Below are 18328 nucleotides of genomic sequence, written 5' to 3'. Positions count from 1 at the left end.
TGAAGTTAAGTCAGAAAGAGAAAAACAAATATCGTTTGTTAACGCATATATGTGGAATCTAGAAAACCGGTATAGCTGATCTTATTTGCAAAGCAGAAATAGAGACACAGACATAGAGAACAAATGTATGGATAACAAGTGGGGGGGTGGGATGAATTGAGAGATTGGGACTGACATATATACACTACTATGTATAAAATAGATAACTAAAGAGAACCTACTGTATAGCACAGGGAACTCTACTCAGTGATGTGTGATGACCTAATTGGGAAGGAAATCCAAAAAAGAGGGGATATATGTATACATATGGCTGATTCACTTTGCTGTACAGCAGAAACTGACACAGCAGTGTAAAGCAACTATACTCCAATTTAAAAAAAAGAAAAAAAATTATTATGCTTTGTGAACTAGCCTTTTTCCAGTTTCATTTTAAATTAAATCATTTCTGAATTTATGTTTGTTTTCATAATAAAAGCAATGCTCACATATAGTAAACATTTACAGTGTGTGAGACTATGTTAAGCACTTTTACAAGGGCCATCTCATTCAATAATTCCAATACACCCATAAAAAAAGTGAATCAGAATAGAGAGGTTAAGCCACGTGTCCCAGGTCACACAGCAAAGTATTGCACTGGATCTGAACCCAGGCATTTGGATTCCAGAGCCTGAACTCTTAAGCACTAGTCCATACAAAATTAATAAACCCCTCATTAAGATAACGCAGTAGCAAGACCAAGAAATTAATCACATTTTATTTCTCATTTGAATTTCCAGTGTCTTAAACTCATGACAATACACTTCCATATTCAGTAAGTAATTATTAAGAATCTACTAGATATCAGGCACTGTGCTATGGGACAAAGAATTAAGGGGAAAAAAGAGAAAAGGAAAAAAAAAGTTTGTCTAAGGGATTTTATCATAAAAGAATAAAGTCATAATCAAAAGAAACTGCTTGTCTACTTTTGTAATGTTTATATTTACTGATTGGAAAATGAATTGTGGTTTATTTCTTGCCTGTCCTTTTTCTATACACACAATATGTAAATATGCATTTTCTTATAAAACTGAGAAAATACTTCCCACTTCATTCTGTGGTCTGCTCCTTTTTCACATAACATTGTAGATGAGCATTTCCCATATCATTAAATATTATTTTAAAAAATGATTCTTAGTAGCTCTTTGGATGTAATTTTAATGAGCACATTCTAGCATATGGTTAAGCTATAAAATAGTTTAATTATTCCCCAATTGCTTAATGTTTATGCTATTAACTTTTTTCTATTATAAAACAATATCTTTAATAAACCTTAGGAAGGTCCTAGAGCAAAAATAAAATACTTCAGCTTTTTCAATTATTCAAGGCAAGAAAAGGATGAAAATTTACTGAAGAGATTCTCTGATACTTAGAATCCCAAGATCATCTCCAAAATATGGTTTTTATGACTAAATAGTATTCTCTCTACTTTTTATCCTTGTATGAAGTAACAACTTTATTTTCTTCTTTAAATCTCTTCCTTGTTCAATGTATTTTTTTAAAATTATTTATTTTTATTTATTTATTTATATATGGCTGTGCTGGGTCTTCGTTTCTGTGCGAGGGTTTTCTCTAGTTGTGGCGAGTGGGGGCCACTCTTCATCGCGGTGGGCGGGCCTCTCACTAGCACGGCTTCTCTTGTTGCGGAGCACAGGCTCCAGATGCGCAGGCTCAGTAATTGTGGCTCACGGGCCTAGCTGCTCCTCGGCATGTGGGATCCTCCCAGACCAGGGCTCGAACCCGTGTCCCCTGCATCGGCAGGCAGACTCTCAACCACTGCGCCACCAGGGAAGCCCTCCCCAATGTATTGTTTTTTACAGTTATTTATTTTTCCTGTGTGAGGGTGTCCTCCGACACTGAAAATAGCTGACTAGAAAATATCTAATTTTTCGGAAAAGCAACACTTATTCTCTCATTATTTTACTGTCTCTTCTTTTCCAGTTAACACAAACAGATTTATACTGTACCATTCTGCATTCAGTTGCCTAGTCTGAGAGTCCACAATCATCTCTCAATAAAATTCCAAGCTTTGGTTTAGAAAATTCAAGCACTTCCAGCTGAGGTCCAATTCTCTTAAAGTGATGTGATATTAATGGCTTTGGTTGTTTTCTTTCCCTTAGCAGGAGGCAAATAGTTCAGGGCTTAATTTTTCATGCTCTCATGAACTTAAAAAAAATAAAATTATCCAAAGGCAGTAAATTATTCTTCATGTCGCTTAGTCTTAAATCCCTGGGTAATTTTTTTCTATCAGTTCCACATATACTTTTTCCTGTTCCATAATACTTCAGATACCAGTTAATAAATATGTGTGCCTGCGCGTTGATCACTAGGTTTAATCGCATGAATGTTTTTCAAATCCATGGGACTAATTATTATAAATTTTCTACTGCACGGAGGAGCATTTTGCTACGAATTGAAAGTTAAAAATGCAAAAGATCTCTCTCTATGCAAAATGTAAACTGATTTATTCTCACAAGAAAAGGTAGCATGAAAGCTGAAAGAAAATTGGCAGAAGAAAGCAAAATATATTCTAATTGGCTTCCTTAAATTCATTTTTTTTCTTAATAAAGAGTTGAAGAAGGAACCATTTAAAGTAGTTAGCACAGAAAGACTAGAACCGACCATCATATTTGGTACTAAAAATGCTTCTGGAATTCCATCTACTACATTTTGAGGTTAGACATTATAGCTATAGCTATTTGGGTAAAGAAGTGGTAACCAATGTTTAAATCCAGAGAATGACCTCATGTGTATGAAAACACATCTCTCATGGGTCAGTTAATTCAAAACACCTGCCCCAAGGCTTTTACCAGTGTAAATTAAAAACTGACAATGGGATAAATACCAGCATTATGAGTTTTGTTAAATGCCATCGTGCATTTAAAGGATGCAAACTGACTCACGGCCTAGAGCATAGATAAAAGCAGTCACAAGTTGAGGGAACATTTGTTTTTGACAACACTGAGCCATTTTTGAGAATACCTATATGCACTTTTGCTGTTTATTAGTGCTGGGAATAGGCCTCAGAGACCACTTTGCCCAGTGGTTTTAAAACTGTATTTCCTAGCATCCTGGGAAACTTCCAGAGAGATGGCATAAATGATGTAGAGAAAGAGGTGAAGCCTAAGCAGGCCTCCCCCACCTTTTTAACCAAAGTTGCTCAGCTTTTATCTGTTTTATAAGTTGGGGGAAAAACCCAAAATTTCATTTTTGAAATGAGAAAATTATTTGGTCCTTCTCCCTCATTTTTACAGGTGAGGAAACTAAGTACCAGATGGATTAAGTGTTTACCCAACTCTGCAATTATCTGGTGGTAAAATCAGATGTACTACCCGAACCTTTTACAGAGCCCAGTACTTTTTTTTTTTTTAATGACAACACTTACATATTCTTAGGAGGCCACTTTGTGGCCAGATTGCAGTCCATGTGATCCAAAAGTCAGATTACTTTTAGCCAACTTTCTTTTCTATAACTTGTTGAATATAAGTCAAGTCAATTATCAAGTCAAGAATTATCAACAGGCATCAGTGCCCAAACTTTCCTTTTCTATGCTCCAGGAATCTCTTCTAGGTCTATGACTTTAAGTTATTAAATTCTGTTGTACATTACAGTCTCTATTTTTAAAATAAGAATAATGTGATAACAGCATACTAAAACAACAATAAGATACCATTTCACATCTATCACACCAGCAAAGACAAAAACCTGATGATACCAGGTATTATGGAGAAAATGAAGAGTAAGAACACTCAAGCACTGCTCGCTCATGGGAGGGTAATTTGGTTTTACCTTTGAAAACAGTTTGGTAAAGTATAGTAGACTTGACAGCACAGCATCTTATAAACCAGAAATACTACTTCTAGTTATATGTACCTAAGTATCTTACAGGAGACTTATATGAGTATGGTCTTGGTAGCATTATTTCCTAAAGTGGAAAACTGGAAACAGATGGCCATCAACAGAGGAATAGGAATGGTGGGTTTCCAGTTGCCCGTTTAAGGAGCCTGCAAGGTCCCCAGTCCGTCCAAACAACAAGTTAAAAGCTTAACAGACTGAAAAAATCAACAACTCTTCTTGCATTCATAACGGAGGGGAGGACACAGAGCAAACCTGAGCCCCCAAGACTGAGGAGACGAACAGGGGAACACAGGGAGTTGTGACTTACCAGAGCTGAGACTCTCAAGGAGGGGAAACCGCGGGGGAGCCAGCTCCAGGAAGGAAACGCTGGACTGTAATTGATGAATTCCTGGAGGCTCAGGGCAGACAAGTCACAGGGGAGCCCAGTCACGGGGCGGGGGGGGGGGGCTCCTACAATATAGTGAGATTTACCTGCAGGAGCTCAAGCAGAGCCAGTAAATACTGGAGAAAAGTCCCGTCAAGCTTCCAGCAGCGGAAGGGAAGGGAACCATTTTGAAATTCATCAGCGCCCTCTGTTCTTCTTAAATAAGGCCTGGTTTCAGCAGAAACCAATTAACAGAGCCTGACCTGCTGGGATAATATCAGAGCCTAACTACCCTGGGGGAAGGGAAATACCCAACTGTAGTGAGTCCTAGGCATCCATTCCCACCTAAGGAGATAGAAAAAAGTAGAAACACTTGTGAAACACACAGTGCAGAGGTACAGGCTTACTGAAAGCCTGAGACCTAATTATAAAACTACAGAATGCTTCCTCCCCAACACCTCACCACCACATCACTGAAGCCCTACTTACCCAGGACATCATGTCCAGCTACGAGAAAGAAATTACAAGGCATACCAGAAGCAAAAAACATAACATAAACAGATACAGCAAGCATCAAGACCAGGCACTGCAGGGATGTTGGGATTATCAGGCCAGGAATTTAAAACAGCATCATTAATATGCAAAGGGCTCTAAGGGATCAAATGGACAGCAATGCAAGAACAGATGGACAATGTGAGCAGCGTGATGGAAATCCTAAGAAAGAACCAAAAAGAAATGTTAGAGATAAAAAACGCTATAAAATGAAGAATGCCTTTGACGGACTTATTAGTAGACTGGACACAGCTAAGAAAAGAATCTCTGAGCTGGAGGATGTATTAATAGAATCCTTGAAAACTGAATAGCAAAGGCAACAAAAACTACAAAAACTTGAATAGACTATCCAACGACTGTGGAACAGTTAGAAAAAGTGTAACGTACACATCATGGGACTACCAGGAGAAGAGAGAAAGCAACAGTGGAAATATTTGAAACCATAAGGACTGAGAATTTCCCCAAATTAATATCAGACTCCAAACCACAGATCCAGGAAGCTCAGAGAACAAGTAGGATAAATGCAAACAAAAACAAACAAACAAAATCTACACCTGGGCATATCATTTTCAAACTACAGAAGATCAACAATAAAGAAAAAACTTGCAAGAAGCCGGAAGGAAAAAATACCTTACCTATAGAAGAACAAAGATAAAAATTACATCCAACTTCTCCTCAAAAATGATTCAAGCAGGAAAGAATTGAATGAAATTTTCAAGTATTGAGAGAAGCACCCCCCAACCTAGAATTCTGTACCCTGTGAAATTATCCTTCAAAAGTGAAGGAGAAATAAGGAGTTTCTCAGACAAACAAAAATTAAAGGAATTGTTTCCAGTAGACTTGCTTTGCAAGAAATGTTAAAAGAAGTTCTTAGAGAGAAGGAAAGAGTCAGATCTACAGAAAGTAAGAAAGAACACTGAAGAAGGAATAAGTGAAAGTAAAACAAATTTTTTTTTCTAATTCTTAATTGACCTAACAGATAACAGCTTGTTCAAAATAATAATACCAATAATGTATTCAATTATGTATGCTTATGTGTATATATATATGTGTGTATATGTATATGCATATATATATATATATGTGCATGCTATATATGCTTGTTTATATAAGTGGAAGGAATGACAGCAATGATACTCAGAATGGAAGGGAGGAATTAGAATTATTTTGTTATGATAAGGTACTCCACAACACCCATGAATTAGTATAATGTTATTTGAAAGTGGACTTTGATTAGTTATAAATGTATATTGTAAACTCAGGCACCCCAAGGAAATGTAAAAAATAAAATAAAAAGAAGTATAACTGATATACTAAGAAAGGGGAGAAAACTCATACTCACACACTCTTAATATGGCCACAGTCAGAAGCAAGGCTATCTGGTCAAATGGCAACCACTTCTCTCCTACCCACTCCTGTCCTCGTTCCTGAAGGCGTCAACCTTAACCTTCAGCAACACTTGTCAGTATCTTCTGCCTTCGACTTGAATGAATTCCTTCCAATCAGCAATGTCTCTGAGAATTCTATTTTCCCAATTTCTCAGCTGATTCTTCTCAAGATTTGGGATTTAAAAAATACATATAAATTTCCCAAAAAATGCTAACAAGGAATTCCCACATGGAAACCATAATCTACATATAAAACCTGGATGCAAGAAATATTAACCATATTCACAACTGTGATTACAACTAAAAGGGGCAGGGGGTTGAGTAGAGAGAGAGAAATAGAAGCTTAAATTGTACCTGAAATGTGCTATCTCTTTTTTGAAAAATTCAAGACAAAAGTGATAAAATTAAGTCTGTTAATTCTGGTGGAGGATATACGTGTATTTGATAAATATTAATTTTACTTGCTTGGGTTTTTTAAATCTTTCCAAAGGAATTGCTAATGCTGATTCCTAGGCCTCACTTCAGGATCCAGAGATCCTGATTCTGTGGGTCTGGAATGGAGACCAGGAATCTTCGTTTTCACTAGCTCCACAGAGGATGAGGGGGTAGATGGCACAACACCAAACTTGGGTGAAGGCTGACCAAATCCAGGGAAACCCAGATGCAAACCAGAGATACCGGCATAGATTGTGGCCAAACAGGATTTGCAAATTACAGCCTGAGGCCAAAGGAGCAAGCCCCAGCCTCAGGAGTAGCTGGGTGTCTTTGCCCTGGGCGGTGTGGTAGGAAAGGCCTCGCGATCCTTGCAACACAGCACCACGTAGATGCCTCTCACACCTCAAGAGGACTGGCGCTGCTGTTTCTGCCAGCTTCCACCCGCCGCTGTTCACTAGTTTCAAAATCACATGCCTGGACGGGGAAGCCAGGGAAGGCAGAAGATAAAGCTCTATACTAAACAGGCAATATTTTAAGAGTTTCCAAAATTATTCCTTTATTTAAAAAAAAATTGCAAGCCACATCTGTGCATTTGCTTTATGATGTACTTAAAAGGCACTGTCTGACTTCGCTGTGTTTCTTCCAAGAACTTTATGCTTTCTGATTGCTTGGCAATCACAAACCAGCTAATGATTAAATTACTAGTTTCAAACCCTCATTATGAAGCAATAATGTCAACTTCCTTTTTTCTCTTGATTGCTTGATTTTAAAAATTTTAACTCAGTACCATCAGTTAGTCAATATGCTAATATTTGAGAAATATTTATGCCATGAGAAATGTATGTATGTCTTATGATCCTACAAAGTGCAGCATAAGCAAGTTTCAGGGCTTATAATAATTAAGAGAAAATAAATCCAGACTCCTGAATTCTAAAACCAATGTGTGTCCTCCCTTCATTCTCTTTGTGTCGACAAACGGGGTCTTGATAAAAATATACGCATAGATACCTGGAGTTCTGTGTTTGACTTCTCGGAAAAATCCTGGTTTCTGCATCAATCCTTAGGCTTCCACCAGCAGAACCACTGAAAGCTTGGTGAGCTTGACCTAAGCTTCTGGGCTCAAACTTTTCTCTTTCCTCCCATTTCCTTCTGGCTTTCATATCCGATGTCAAACTGAAGGGGAACTCTCCCTCCCAAATGCAACTGACAAGGCTCATTTTCATCCTGATCAAAGCTACCCCACGTGGAAAGTATTTGGATATATATCCAAATGCCACCAAGTAAGTGGGATGCCATCTGTACAGGGAGTTTCACCGACCGTTGCCGTGACTTTGGCATTTAAACGGTGTTACAAGCTGTTATTGTGGCATAATGAGTCATACCAGCTACATACACACGCTTTCAATTATAGAAAAGAATTAAACTTTTTTAAAAAATTATTTTGCATGATTTCCAATTGACAGAGACACCTGCCAAGGAACACCTGAAGTACACACTTCCCACTTTCCACTTAAATTCAGTGTTCACAAGTAACACAGTGAAGACTATTGGATAGCCCAGTGCCAGAATCTGAGTGGTCTCTGCCCTAACTTTGAGGCAGGTGGAGTGAGATGCTGCTGATGATGATGGGCTCAGGAAAACTGACCCAGGCTGTGCCTCATGAATCACAGGCAGCATGAATTAAGGTAAGAAGACATGTTGATTTCCTTTACTGTTTCCTGACACGAGAGTTCTATAGTTTATGCCAACCAAAACCCTGGGCAACCACCCTTCAACTGCATGAAAGTACTGTTCTTCAAGACAAACGAAACACTATACTCATGACCCTATCCTCACCCTCATCTTTTACTATGAATTGACAAATAGTATATTCCAGAATGCAGCCAGGCAGCAGCAAATGTGATAGTGAAAGAGCAAAGAGGAGAGCCACAAATAGTCATTGACCTGTTTACAACAAAAGTACTGTATGTGGAGGTGATGAAAGGACAAAACCTGCTAGCAATCCCTGCTGAAAAATACTGCTTTTTTAATCCATGGGTATAGAATATCTGAGAAAAATATAGTGGGTATAGGAAAAGATGCATAAAGCAGAACTAAATTAGATGAAAGTGCTTTGCATGTATTGTTGCTCTAATTCTTGTTTTAACCGCATGATTTAAACACTATGGGCTGGAAAAGTTAATTTTTTCCTAAAGCAAAGTGGGATCGAGTCCCCAGACACTTTGGAATCCCTTTATTAATTTAGCACATATTTATTGCATGCCTACAAAGGCATAGTCCTGTAGCAAAAATCAAACCAGATCAGAGACAGATGGTGCACATGTTACCACATGCTGAGCTCCCCAAATCACAAATAACCAAAACGCAACTGGAGAAAAACAAAAGTGACCAAGGAGAAGTAAAGATAAAGTGTAATGCACATGTGGAGGAGGGAAGAGGGCACTTCAAAGGAAGGAAATAAGGACTTTGAACTTCCTAGAAGTTTGAGCTGAGTCCTCAGTTATAAGAATAGGGATGAGTAGAGGCTAGGAAGAGCGTGCCAAGCCAAGGCGCTGACGAGAGCCAAGGTGAAGAGCAAGAAACAAACAAAGAATAAGAGTGAAGAGGCAGAGTGGGAGCACAGACTTGGAGAGCCTTGACTATTCAGCTAAAGGGGTCTACAGCTTTTTTCCACATAGAAAGGTACTGGTGATTTGTGAACAACAGAATGAAAATATCAGAGCTGTACTTCAAGAGTCAATAGAAAACAGATGATAAATTGGAATGGAAGGAAGGATCAAAGGAAAGTAGGAAAAAAGTCCATTGAAAGAGCCCAAGTGAGATTTAGTGAAAGCCTGATTCAGCATTATGTTACATTTTATAGATAAGGAAACAAAAGCACTCAGAAGTTGAGTAACATGTTCAAAGTCACACAAACTGGTTAATGACAGAGTCATGATCCAAGTCTGGGAAATGTAGTTCCAGAGTCCATGCTCTTGACCATTCTGCTGTAGGACTTCTCAATATTAAGACCTTTCAAAAATATACTGTCCTTCCCAGTATTCTGAAAGCAGAGGGCACAGCCATGACATGACATACAATAAACAAATGCTTAAGGTATAAACAAAAGCAAAAATTAAAATATGAGCAATCTAAAAATCCTATAATAGGCAAGAATGTGGGTATCAATTGTGAAACATATATACCATGGGCATTAAATGACATTTTAAAGAATATTTAATGGCACTGGAGTAGTTTCATAATACGTTCAAGAAAAAATCAAATTACCAACCTATGCCTATATCTATATGTGCCTAGAATCAAACACAGGAATGATTTATACAGAAATATTTACAGTTCTCATTTATCTTGAAAGGAGGATTTGGAGTGATTTTTATTATCTTTATTTTTCTGCATCATATGATTTTTCTACTTGACTCCTGTAACAAAACTGCACAATTTTCTAGTGCTAAATAACCAATTCACTCAGGTGTTTCACCTCTCATACATAATTCTTATGTTGACAGAGACTCACGGCTTCATGTTTGGTTCCTTTCATGTATTTGAGCACAAAAAGCAGGTACTAGACCCTGAGTTAAGTACTGGAGTTACAACTGTGAATAAGACAAATAGAATCATAAACCTTACAGCCTAGTGGAGATCAAGATATTGAACAAAGAAGTTGAAATGTGAAAGCTGTTTCAAAAGGGCAATGGTGGGATACTAGCAGAGTACCCACGATTATGAAGAGGCACTGGCTGAGAAAGGAAGTTTAAGATGAAAAGTAGGGCTTCCCAGGTGGCACAGTGGTTGAGAGCCCGCCTGCCAATGCAGGGGATGTGGGTTCGAGCCCTGGTCCAGGAAGATCCCACATGCCGCGGAGCAGCTGGGCCCGTGCGCCACAGCTGCTGAGCCTGCGCTCTGGAGCCTGCGAGCCACAACTACTGAGCCCACGTGCCACAACTACGGAAGCCCGCGTGCCTAGAGCCCATGCTCCGCAACAAGAGAAGCCACCGCAATGAGAAGCCTGCACACCACAACGAAGAGTAGCCCCCGCTTGCTGAAACTAGAGAAAGCCTGTGAGCAGCAATGAAGACCCAGTGCAGTCAAAAATAAATACATTTATTAAAAAAAAAAAAAGATGAAAAGTAAACATAAAGTAAATTGAGGGGGTAAGAGTATTCCAGGACAAGCAAAGAGCATGCATGATGTCCTTAGGAGAGGGAGGCTGGAGGTGGCAGAAAAAAGACAAGGATTCTGGAAAGACGATAGAGAGCCCAGCTGGAATGGAAGGTGGAGGGTCTTGGAGAGATGTTAATTACAGTGGATTTTGTCCTGAAGATAATGGGAAGCCATTGTTGTCCAAGCCTTGCCTGGAGAAGGTCAACAGACATTCAAAGAGACAAGTTAGGAGGGTTTTCTAGAAAGGATGGTGGCTTGGACAAGGAAAGGAGCAGAACTTAGAAAATTAAAATGCTAACAAGGGGACTTCCCTGGTGGTCCAGTGGTTAAGACTCCACACTTCCCCTGCAGGGGGCACAGGTGCAATCCCTCGTTGGGGAACTGAGACCCCCACATGCTGCGCTGCACAGCCAAAAGGTAAAATGCATACAGGGACAAGGCAAGCTATCTGAATGATTGAAGTGGGCTGTGCCTAGAAAAAAATGCAAGCAATGTTAAGTGATAAATATATTGCCACAGAGTTGGTAACAGTACAGAGTAGCAGAGACTGTAGCCTTATCCACAAGCAAAATAGGTACTCGGTTGATTGTTGTCAAGCAGGAAGTGAGCCTTGAGTTGCCAGCAATTTTGTTTTGTTTTATCTTAAACATTTATGTGAGCCTCTTGATTTGTATATATTATCAATTAATTCAACTTATACAAAAAATGTGTAAAGCAAATAAAACAAGCCTATCCTAGGCTGTCAATTTACAACTGTGATAGAGAAAAAAACCAGCAACTTCGCCAATGTCACACCTTAGTTGAAAGTGGTAGTCCCTTCTGATTATGAACACCTTTAATATCTGGCATCCTCATTTACAAAAAAGTCATGAATCCTTTGCGCATGTGCACCTGACGACAGAAGGTGCTGGAAAAGCTAAAACTTTGGAGCATAAGACACAAGGCTGAAAAACACCTGTGGCATTGCCAGTCTCTGTAGATGAATCCTAACTAAGTGAATCAAATCCATTTTTTAAATTATATTTCAGCGTTTGTTAGGCAATAGCAGAAGACAAGACAAAATGCAAAATGTGGCCCCTGCCCAAGGGGCATGAAGTCTACACAGGAAAGAAAAAACAATTCTGGAAATAAAAACACCAGCTGGGAAGGAAACATAATTAATGAAATAGTGCCAAAATTATTGTCTTGCTGCAATTATCAGGTGTTTCTGATACTTCAACAGAGACTGATAACTCGTGGTGAAGGGGGCAGACCAGGGACACACACACTCTGTGTTCGACACAGGACAGAAATGGAGGGTAAAACTCTCAGATACGGTGATGCCTCACTTCTGCCAACAAGATTCAGCCAGTAAAACTAACCGATTTGCAAAGCACTGTAATAGTCCTTAATGATAATCATTCCACAATTACACAATTGCCTTGAACTTTACGGAAAATTGATGGCATTAAAGTGCCTTGCCTCTTCCAGATTCACCCCAATTTATTTTTTTTAAAAGATTTTGCTATTGTTGTCTAACTTTTTAAAAAAACTTTAGTGAAGGACTAAGGAAAACAGATGGAAAATGTAACTGTAACCAACAGATTACGATCCCAATTTTGTTTTTACAAAATGTATGTAGGCAAAGAAAAGAAGCTGGAAAGAAAGAAACTGAGATGCACTGGTTATCTGTGGTGGTTGTTATCTCGGGTGATTGGTACTCTAAGAGCACACAGAAACCAGCCATGTTTTCTCAGTGCTGCTTCTATGAATCCACTCTACGAATCTGCTATGCCCCGCCGTTGGATGAAATTTCGCAGAGTTTCCATATTTTTTTATGGTGACTCAAATAATAAAGGAATAGTCTTTTCCCAGCTAATACAAAGTCTGGTACAATCTATGAATCACGCAATTCCAGTCAGGCGTACTATTAAAGCTCCAAATTCATGTTCAGTGTATCTCTTTACGTATCCTGAGCAGTCCCACTGCTTGGGCCCTCTTTTGACGAAAGATTGCACAGGGGAAAAGGGATGACAGCTCAGCCTCTCCCTTTGCATCCTCCACAGCTTGCTAACTGAAATATGTGCTTCTTGGGGGTTGGTTGAGGATGAAGCGTGTGGAGAGGTAAAGGTGCAGGGAAGAGCTTTCCAGAATGACACACTCATAATCTGGTGTTGGTGCCCTGGAAATGGCAGCCCAGAGCTGACTATTTCTTTCATAGGGATCTTCTGCAAATTCCTCAGACATTCATCCCTGGATACCCCTGATTACCGTTTCCTCTTACACCCTCAATTCCTCTCCTCTAATACACTTCTGACACTCCCTGGGCCCCTGGACTTCCAGCACTCCACATCCAGGCTGGGGTCCTATTGTCCTTACACATAGTATTCTGGACAGGCTGCTCCTTCCAATGGGGTCTGGTCCCCAAGAAAGAAACACCTTTGTCCCACCTTCAGAGGAAGCGCAGTTCACTCCCAGCATCCCCTGGTCAGTCCTTACCTTAGGATTTCTCCTGGAAAGAAACAGGCCCCAGTTCTGAGTTCAGCAGACTCCAGGGGATGAATATCAAGTCCTCCAAGCAAATCTTCTGAAATCCCTCGTCTCACTTGACTAAGGTGAGGAAGAAGCAACTCACCTTCTCAATGCTCTTACCTCTTCAATGCTCTCCAGGTGGGAGATCACTCTGCCCAGTCCCTCCATCTCGTCAGGCATCCTGCACAGGTGATACACATCTCACTTTTCAATGTGGGGTACCTGAAACCTATTGTATTATTCTTAGCCTTTGGAGTTTCTGCTGACACTTAACGATTTTTTTTTAAAAAGTACCATTTTAACCATATTGCTGCATTATTTTCTTCTGTATGTTTTTCTCTTTTAATTTTCCTATATTCATGTGAATTACTTCACTATCAGAGAAAGAAATGAGTATTTTTAAAAAGCGTATCCAGGGCTAATTTTGTCAAAACAATTTAGCAGCAGTTACATATATTTGTTCAACACACATTTTAAATATTATTTTTAACTAAAGTATAGAATCATTCCCTTTATAATTATAAAAATATTTACAAGCTTCTTTTAGAATTTTGCCGCATCAATAACCAGAACAAACCACCTCTACAACATGTCACCATGCCCACATCAATGCCACTCCTCTCCTCTCCCCATTAATATTTTCTGTAGTAATTTAAAGAGTTGTGGTGATAAGGTCAAAGGCTTACAAAGGAAAGACTTCAAGAACACCACATCTCTGGTGAAGTCACCATTATCCAGGACTTAATCACGGCTCTTCACAGTCTAGAAAATCAACTTGATTAGGGACTCCAGAATTTCTCAGACTCAGAATAATCAAAATCATCTGAAAGTGACAAATGATTTCTATGTAATGGGTTCAAATTTCAGATCGTAAACCTAGTTGTTCAAGAAATGTTACTTTATGTTCTCTATCTGAATTAATCTTCTATTCTGAAACATCATGTTGCTGAGTGGAGAAATTTACTCATTTATTTATTTATTTATTTATTTATTTATTTAAATTTATTTATTATTATTATTTTTTTTTTTTTTGGCTGTATTGGGTCTTCTTGCTGCCCGCAGGCTTTCTCTAGTTGTGGCGAGCAGGGGCTACTCTTCATTGCGGTGCATGGGCTTCTCTTGTTGCGAAGCACGGGCTCTTGGTGCGTGGGCTTCAGTAGTCGCAGCACATGGGCTCAGTAGTTGAGGCTCATGGGCTCTAGAGCACAGGCTCAGTAGTTGTGGTGCACGGGGTTTAGTTGCTCTCCGACATGTGGGATCCTCCCGGACCAGGGCTCGAACCCATGTCCCCTGCTTTGGCAGGCAGATTCTTAACCACTGTGCCAACGGGGAAGTCCTGAGTGGAGAAATTTAATATTGGTCATTTCATGATCATCTGCTGATTTCGGGTCACCTTCATGGATTCAGGATATCCACACAAGATGGGGTGGATGGCTTACATAACCCGGGGTGGGGCAATCTGGTCTTCCACTGTCCTTGATGAAACACCCCCTTCCTCAGAAAAAAAGCCTTCCCTGCCTCTTTCTCACCAAACTCGCTCCCACCTCCTCAAGCACTCACACGTTGTCATTAATAGAGGTTGGCAGCTACCCCAACAGAATCACTCTAAAAAATAGCCTAGAGCCAAACTGTATGAGAAAGAAAAGTATAAACAAATAAATCAGAGGTGCAAGAGGCAAAGCAGGAAAAGTGGGCAAAATGTGATAAGTTTAAAATTTACTCCATTGCCTGTGATTTCAAAAGCCGTGATAAATGACTTTTCCGTTTTCTAGTTTCAGAGGCACCCATGCAGATTTAGGGGCTAGTACCAAGAAAGAGCTCACAACCCCTCAAAAGACAGTGTATTGTTAACCATGGGCAATTCATCATCAAGAAAATAACTAAGTCTGGATCATTTAATAAATTGTAACCCTCATGCACTAAATGGTGCTTCTGTGGCCTGGGGAAGTTCATTTTTTTTTTCAAAAGCTCAATAGGCATCCACTGTATAGCTACCCTGGTGGGATCTAACCCAGAAATAATGTTGGATCCAATTCTTTAATAGCATATATTTATTACAAGCCTTCAATAGAAAATACCAAGTCAGATCAGAGACAGAGTGTTTATGGCTGGGCTCCCAGAGAGCACAAATAACCACAATACACAGCAGAAGGTAGCAAGTGCCCAAGGAAAGAGACAGTGGACTGTTACGGGAGTTGAGAGAGGCAAGCATAGAGAAGTTCAAGGAAGGGAATTGGGGATGGCTTCCTGGGGGTTTGAGCTGAATCCTAAATGACAAGGAGATGGATGTGTGGAGGTGATGGAGAAGGGCAGTCCAAGGAACTGGCAAGAGCAGAGGCAAAGAGCAGGAGAGGGAGGGATTGTAGAATGAAGAAAGAATAGGTTGAAAAGATAGGTTGGGACAGACGAGAAGGCCTTGAAAATCCACCTAAAAATACTTCGGAGGATTTTTTTTTGGTGTTTTTTGGTTTGGTTGGTTGATTGTTGTTGTTGGGTTTTTTGTGTATTTTTTGTGTTTGGTTTTTTTTGTTTCAGTTGGTTTTTTTCCTATACTGGGAATGCACTTGTGATTATTGAGCAAGGGAGTGCAACTATCAGAGCTGTGCTTCAGAAAATAATGGGAAAGAGATTGTAAAATGGTTAGGGGAGGGACTGGAGACAGTGAGAAACAGGAGTCTACTGAAATAGTCTGGTGACATCTGCAGAAAGGCTCCTCTGGGACGGTGTCACCCTGCTCCTTAGCAATCCCAGAACCCACCTCTACAAGTGCTAAAAGGATGGGATTAAATGATTGTTGAATAAAGAAGATGAGGGAGAGAGTGAATGAGTCCAGTTCTGGTAAAAGACTGGAAAATATAACTTGAGGAAGACAAATGAGTTTTGAGAGGACCACATTGATTCCTACAGATAAATCTAAAACTAGGTGAAAGTTTAAGGTCATCTGACAGGTGAGGAGTTAGGGTCACGAATGACTAAAAGGACCTTGGAACTCTCTACCCACTGGGTCTCTCACTGTCTCCTTGTAACAGAGAAGAATAATTTAATAGGTATATTCTCTTCCTTCCCTTGTTACTACCTGCTGCAGTCTTAGAATATATGCAGCAAAGCACAACTTTTTTCATTAAAACACATTTTAAAAACATACTTGATTATATTTTTTCTAGATACAAAAATATCCTCTGTTCACTAAAGGTAAATAATTTAATTAATAACTTGGAAAATTCAGAAAATCACTTGCAAGTTCATCCCAGAGAAGAGCACACTTAATTAGTAAAAGCCTTTCTAATAGATATGTGTAGATATATGGAATATAAGTCAGTAGATTGGTAGTTGCAGTAGACTAATATATGTTGCTAGGTAAACTCTTCCTTTGGAGTGATCATCTAATCCATTCATTAGCTGAAACAAATTCCTGTGCTCTTTTGTTATCTTAAAATGTTGTCACTGTTGCTTTTACCTCTCGCAGAGCCATCTCAAAATTAAAATCTACACCGAAATTAAAGAATTCTGTTTAGCTGTCTCTTGGACCACATTACTGTCTTTACTTTAATTAGTTACAATATGTATATAGGAATTCTCTGCAAGGGAGCTGGCAGCCCTTGTCAAACTCCAGGAAGTAAATAGGAACTACTTTTAATCTCAGGGCTCAGATACATAAACTCAGGCATCCAGCAGTTCATAATGAGCTCAAGGTCACCTGGTCCATAAAAAGCAGGCCTGGAAATCAAAGCCAGGATTCTGCAGACTGAAACCTTTACCCAAGAATGGAAATTTCTTCATAGAATGTTCAGTCTCGTAGATCTGAACCTGAGAGTACAGTTTAACCTCTTCACTTTACAGACATTGAAACAAAGATACAGAGAGGTTTTATGGCTGGTGTGGGTCATGTGGATAGTTAACAACTGACCGAGGTATTTCTTTCCATTGTTTTAAAACTGGACAGTGGGGCTTCCCTGCTGGCGCAGTGGTTGAGAATCTGCCTGCCAATGCAGGGCACACAGGTTCGAGCCCTGGTCTGGGAAGATCCCACATGCCGCGGAGCAACTAGGCCTGTGAGCCACAACTACTGAGCCTGCACGTCTGGAGCCTGTGCTCCGCAACAAGAGAGGCCGCGATAGTGAGAGGCCCGTGCACCGCGATGAAGAGTGGCCCCCGCTTGCCACAACTAGAGAAAACCCTCACACAGAAACGAAAACCCAACACAGACAAAAATAAATAAATAAATTTTTTAAAAAACCAAAACTGGACAGTGTACAGAATTTCCCCCAATCCTGGAGGAAACAAGGTATGAAGGGAGATGTTTTTCAAATTTTAAAAAAAGTTAATTGAAAACAAAACCTGATTAGATTGAAAATTAGAGTTCATTAAAAATGAAGAAAAGATAACCTATTTTTGACTTGATGAAAGTGATCTAAAAGTGAATTTCATTTTCTTTAAAACTCAGTGTCTAAAAAAAAAAACTCAGTGTCTATTACCTCAATGAGTTTATAAATCAAGTTGTTACATCAATGTGTGTTTTATGATTTTTAATTAACTTTACTTTTTATACATTGGATCAAGCTTTCCTACACATTTAAAACAGATTCTGTCGATGTGTGATATGATTATCCTTTTTTTTTTTTTGGCTGTGTCGGGTGTTAGTTGCGGCACGAGGGATTTTTCATTGAGATGTGCAGGCTCTTCATTGCAGCCCAGGGGCTCTCTAGTAGTGGCAAGTGCGGGCTCAGTAGCCCCGTGGCTCGTGGGATCCTAGTTCCCCGACCGGGGATCGAACCCGCGTCCTCTGTATTGGAAGGCGGAGTCTTAACCCCTGGACCACCAGCGAAGTCCCTATTTGTTTTAAGTCTGTGCGTCTGTGGGGTGGGGGAGCGGGGATGGCGTATGCAGGGGTTTGAAAGGTCATACATCAAAATATTAACATTCTATGGTGAGATTTCAGATGCTTTATTTACCTTTTTCTGACCTGTGCTAGCTTATTTCCTCATTTTTCTACAATAAGAATATATCAATATATTTTTATATA

Source organism: Eschrichtius robustus, chromosome 5 (genome assembly GCF_028021215.1).
Source record: "Eschrichtius robustus isolate mEscRob2 chromosome 5, mEscRob2.pri, whole genome shotgun sequence".
Lineage (NCBI taxonomy): Eukaryota > Metazoa > Chordata > Mammalia > Artiodactyla > Eschrichtiidae > Eschrichtius > Eschrichtius robustus.
Note: the sequence above shows the minus strand (reverse complement) of the source record.